Raw genomic sequence first — 6,000 nt, 5'->3', positions numbered from 1 at the left:
CTGGTGATTTATTGACTAATATGATTAATGTGACTAGCCGCAGGATTATGCAAGGTACTGAGGCACAGGCTGTAGTTCAAAGCAAGTTAATAAATGCTATCTCCTCATCATTATAGGAAGGAAAAAATTAACATTGGCTCTCTCATCTGCTTACCTTAAAGACTAAGAAGGACTTGTAAAAAAAAACAAAAAACACAGCAAAGTAGGAGACTGCATTGTTTCATGCCCTGAAGAAAACAGAAGCAGATGTTTGTGCTATAAAATGTAATTAAAAGTACACAATGGAAACCCTTGTAAAACCTCGTCCATGCCTGTCTTAGCTCTTATCACATTGAACTATGGCAATATGCTTATGTTTTGTCTTATTTACTGTGTCATAAACCTCTTAAAGGAAAGAACAATATCTTTTTTATCCTTGTTTCATTAGCACCTACAGCAAATATCTGCCTCCCAATAAGCTCCTTACTAAGTGTTAAAAAGAACTGGGGGAAAAAAGAAAGATTTTTTTCTTTCCTGCTCATAATTTTTCTTTCTATTTCTTAATTACTTGGTTCCCACCTTTGCTTCTAGTTTATATTTCCTCTACTGGAGAGTCTATAATACCCTGACCTTTATCCTTATCTCTAAATTCTTTCTTGATGGACAGGCTTAAATCTCCAAATATCAACTAAATATTGCTTGAGTACCTTGTTGTCACCTGACACTTAACACTCTCAGAACAAAATTCATTAATTTCCCTCCATATCAACTTTCTTGATGTTTTCATGTCATCACAATTATATCCATAGATGCAAAATCTCTTTATCTTCTAGCTTTTTTCTTGTTTTTCCTCATCAAATTCAATAAATTATTGCTTCCCCCCATTTTGTTTATAATGTATTTGAAATTTCTATCCTCCCAGAATATCTGGTGAATTATATCTAACAACCAAAATCACAATCATACCGCCCAGACTGAGGTGGTCTAACCTCGGTGAATGACCGCCCTCATCAACCCGTCATGCAAGTCAGAAACCTGGACATCGCCTTAGACATACTCTCACTCACCCTCAATATCCAACCGAGTTCTGTCCCTGTGTGCCTACTTCTGCCCTCTCCATCTCCAACACTACCACCCTGGCCCAAGCTGCTTCTTCCTCTTACCCCAACTGCTGATACAGTCGAACTCGTCTACAGTCATTCGTTCTGGTTTCTTCCAAACTATTTGAAATTTTGCAACCAAAATGCTTTTTTCTTCTCAAGATTGTGCTTTTAAAATACAAACCTGATCATTCTACAAATTTCACAAGCAACAGGAATGCAAAGACTAGTGACACCAAGAGATTCAGACACAAAGAGAAAGGCGATCTCAGTGAGAATCAAGTAGGACATTAAAAAAAGAGAGAGAGAGAAAATCCATCCAGATGTAAAACAAAGGAGGAGGAGGAGGAAGAGGACCTGAGCATAGAAATGGAACCAAACAGATGATGACAAAGAGGACAGCACCTGAGGGGTTCCCAATACTTGGCTCTCGTTATTCCTGGCCTGGAGCTGACGCCTTAGTTTGCCAAGTTTCAAAGGTATTATTCTTGTGTGATATCCCAAGATGTCGCCAATGAAATCCCCTTTTTTTAAGCAGCTCAGGCTGAGTTTCTAGTTTGCAACCAAGAGAGTCTTATCTAAGAAAGAAAAAACCCTCAGAAGAGCCAAGACAATACACTTAGAAAAAGGGTACATGCCTACAAGGTGAAAAATAAAATAAATTCCTCATAAAGTAAAAACACCTTTGGCCAGAAACTATATAAGTATGTTCAATGTTTGTAAACTCGTGTGTCTCCTCCTTTTAAAGGTGTTACATAAAATGCTGCAGGGTAAGAGCCATGTTTTCTTTTATGTTCTGCAAATCATCACAGCTACAGAAGAGCTAAATGTTAAATTTAAAAAATTAGTAGTAAAAGCATGACTGTACAAAGACATAAATCACAAAGTTGCATCCTTGGAAACCCACTCCCTCTGGGGACAGTTTATTCATGCGCTCGTGTAAATAGAATGTCATTTTCCTAGTAATACTTTATTTACCACTACTCTATTTCCTGGTTGTGATTTGCATTGTAAGGTATTACAAACTCATCCTGCTCATAGCTAAGAATTTTATATATTGCACAAGTACTCTGAAAAGCACTATACCATGGAAGGGAAAAAAACAGCTATGGAAACTAGGGATTACATCGTATATAAACACTTTTTCTGTTGCCATCTGCGATGGATGGATGGATGGATGGAAGGGTGAGTAGATGGATGGGTGGTTCTAAAGACAGATAGACATTAAAAAAGGATTAGGGAAAAATGCAGCAAAATGTTAATGCTGGTCATAGGTGACTTTTTCATTAAAAATTCTAAGAATTCTAGGCTGAGTATGTTTCACATTATATTAACAGAGTCCCTAAGGGCAGGGAGTCCAGTGGGTGATGGCGTCCATCCTAAGGGAGCATTTAATACCAACACAGAAAGGTCTGGCTGCCCGTCACTGCCCACCAAGCCAGCCTCTGCCCTGTGGTGTGATTTCTGTCTTGTTGTCCTAAATGCCCAAGTTAATGTTGCCCCCTTTGAACACTCAAGCCACCTCAGACTTCAGACTCATGAGTTATTTAAGCACATCTTCCTCCTTCCCCTCCCTCCTACCTTCTTTTCTCTCTCCCTTGTCATTCATTCACTTAGCTTATAAGGCCACTTCATACAGCCTCAAGGACGGAGTGATGCCTTCTCTCTCCAATTCCAAGTCCATACTGGACACACTGAGTAGAACACCTTTTCTCCAGCCAGTTGTGCCTGTCTTAGGTCGTCCTCCTCTGAGGATCTTGCCCGTCACTGGCTATCCAGCCGTCCACGCTGGACACACTGAGCAGGCCATCTCCGGTCCCGCCGGCTGTGCCTGTCTTAGGTCGTCCTCCTCTGAGGATCTTACCCGTCACTGGCTATCCAGCCGTCCACGCTGGACACACTGAGCAGGCCATCTCCGGTCCCGCCGGCTGTGCCTGTCTTAGGTCGTCCTCCTCTGAGGATCTTACCCGTCACTGGCTATCCAGCCGTCCATGCTGGACACATTGAGCAGGCCATCTCTTGTCCCGCCGGCTGTGCCTGTCTTAGGTCGTCCTCCTCTGAGGATCTTACCCGTCACTGGCTATCCAGCCGTCCATGCTGGACACATTGAGCAGGCCATCTCTTGTGCAGCCGGCTGTGCCTGTCTTAGGTCGTCCTCCTCTGAGGATCTTACCCGTCACTGGCTATCCAGCCGTCCATGCTGGACACATTGAGCAGGCCATCTCTTGTCCAGCCAGCTGTGCCTGTCTTAGGTCGTCCTCCTCTGAGGATCTTACCCATCACTGGCTATCCAGCCGTCCATGCTGGACACACTGAGCAGGCCATCTCCGGTCCCGCCGGCTGTGCCTGTCTTAGGTTGTCCTCCTCTGAGGATCTTACCCGTCACTGGCTATCCAGCCGTCCACGCTGGACACATTGAGCAGGCCATCTCTTGTCCAGCCGGCTGTGCCTGTCTTAGGTCGTCCTCCTCTGAGGATCTTACCCATCACTGGCTATCCAGCCGTCCATGCTGGACACATTGAGCAGGCCATCTCCGGTCCCGCCGGCTGTGCCTGTCTTAGGTCGTCCTCCTCTGAGGATCTTACCCGTCACTGGCTATCCAGCCGTCCATGCTGGACACATTGAGCAGGCCATCTCTTGTCCAGCCGGCTGTGCCTGTCTTAGGTCGTCCTCCTCTGAGGATCTTACCCGTCACTGGCTATCCAGCCGTCCACGCTGGACACACTGAGCAGGCCATCTCCGGTCCCGCCGGCTGTGCCTGTCTTAGGTCGTCCTCCTCTGAGGATCTTACCCGTCACTGGCTATCCAGCCGTCCATGCTGGACACATTGAGCAGGCCATCTCTTGTCCAGCGGGCTGTGCCTGTCTTAGGTCGTCCTCCTCTGAGGATCTTACCCGTCACTGGCTATCCAGCCGTCCATGCTGGACACATTGAGCAGGCCATCTCTTGTGCAGCCGGCTGTGCCTGTCTTAGGTCGTCCTCCTCTGAGGATCTTACCCGTCACTGGCTATCCAGCCGTCCACGCTGGACACACTGAGCAGGCCATCTCCGGTCCCGCCGGCTGTGCCTGTCTTAGGTCGTCCTCCTCTGAGGATCTTACCCGTCACTGGCTATCCAGCCGTCCACGCTGGACACACTGAGCAGGCCATCTCCGGTCCCGCCGGCTGTGCCTGTCTTAGGTCGTCCTCCTCTGAGGATCTTACCCGTCACTGGCTATCCAGCCGTCCATGCTGGACACATTGAGCAGGCCATCTCTTGTCCCGCCGGCTGTGCCTGTCTTAGGTCGTCCTCCTCTGAGGATCTTACCCGTCACTGGCTATCCAGCCGTCCACGCTGGACACACTGAGCAGGCCATCTCCGGTCCCGCCGGCTGTGCCTGTCTTAGGTCGTCCTCCTCTGAGGATCTTACCCGTCACTGGCTATCCAGCCGTCCACGCTGGACACACTGAGCAGGCCATCTCCGGTCCCGCCGGCTGTGCCTGTCTTAGGTCGTCCTCCTCTGAGGATCTTACCCGTCACTGGCTATCCAGCCGTCCATGCTGGACACATTGAGCAGGCCATCTCTTGTCCAGCAGGCTGTGCCTGTCTTAGGTCGTCCTCCTCTGAGGATCTTACCCGTCACTGGCTATCCAGCCATCCATGCTGGACACATTGAGCAGGCCATCTCTTGTGCAGCCGGCTGTGCCTGTCTTAGGTCGTCCTCCTCTGAGGATCTTACCCGTCACTGGCTATCCAGCCGTCCATGCTGGACACATTGAGCAGGCCATCTCTTGTCCAGCGGGCTGTGCCTGTCTTAGGTCGTCCTCCTCTGAGGATCTTTTGATTTTGGAAAGTTCTTGACATGTTTTAGATTCAGGTCGTTGATAAGATACAAGATTTGCACACAGTTTCTCCCAGTCTCAGACTTGACTGTTCTCTTAACAGTGCCTTTTGACAACCAGTAGTTTTAATTTTGATCAAGTCTAATATTTCTTTTTTTTTTCTTACATGGATAATTGCACTCTGCCCAGCGTCAAGCCACTCAGCCCGGGTGGGCGCGTGACGGGGCTGGTGCCCATACAAGGAAGTGGCAGAGCTGGGCGGGCAGGAGGCTGTCAAGCTCCCGCCGCGTTACATCAGTCGTTCAAGTCAGAGTCAGAACCCCACCCGTCATCTCTCCCCCAGCCTCTTGGCATTTCAGACACAAAGCCAAAGACAGAAGAAGAAATGCACCTGCCTCAGGCCCCCTTCCCAGCATTCCCAGTAATATCCCCAAACAGAACATCCACCAGGGAGCTCGTGTACCAGACAGTTCACCTCCCACACCCAACTTATCTTTTTATGTATTTTTGGGTTTAATGCACTAAAGTTTTAACAATTTTTACATACGTTTTCATGAGAGATACTGGTCTGCAGATTCCTTGATTTAGTGTCTTTGTTTGACTTGGCAGGAAAATAATGGAAGCCTCATCAAGTAACTTGAGACCTGTCCTCTCTCTGTTTTCTCAAAGAACTCAGGCAGGACTGGTAATGTTTCTTCTACAAATGGTTGGTAGATTCACCAGTGCAGCCATCATGCCCAGAGTTTTCTTTCTCGAAATATTTTTAATTACGAATTCAATTATATATATATATATACCTTTTTTTTACATATATATATATATAATCTTCGTTTTTTAATTCCATAGAAAACTTTACATTTAATATAATTACCCATTCTGATTAAGTTTAAATTTACTGTTTTGATATTTCTTTCCTATCTTTCTCATCTAACTTTTATTACTCATTTATATATATATAAAGTGAAAGTATTTTAGATTTTCTATTTCTTCTATTGTTAGTTTTGGTGAATTTCCTGACAAAGTTATTTTAAGATTCACTCATAACCCTTTAATATCTGTAGGATATGCAGTGATGACCTATCTCGATACTGGCAATTTGT

The sequence above is a fragment of the Vicugna pacos genome, chromosome 23 (assembly GCF_048564905.1).
Source record: "Vicugna pacos chromosome 23, VicPac4, whole genome shotgun sequence".
NCBI classification, from domain to species: Eukaryota; Metazoa; Chordata; class Mammalia; order Artiodactyla; family Camelidae; genus Vicugna; species Vicugna pacos.
Note: the sequence above shows the minus strand (reverse complement) of the source record.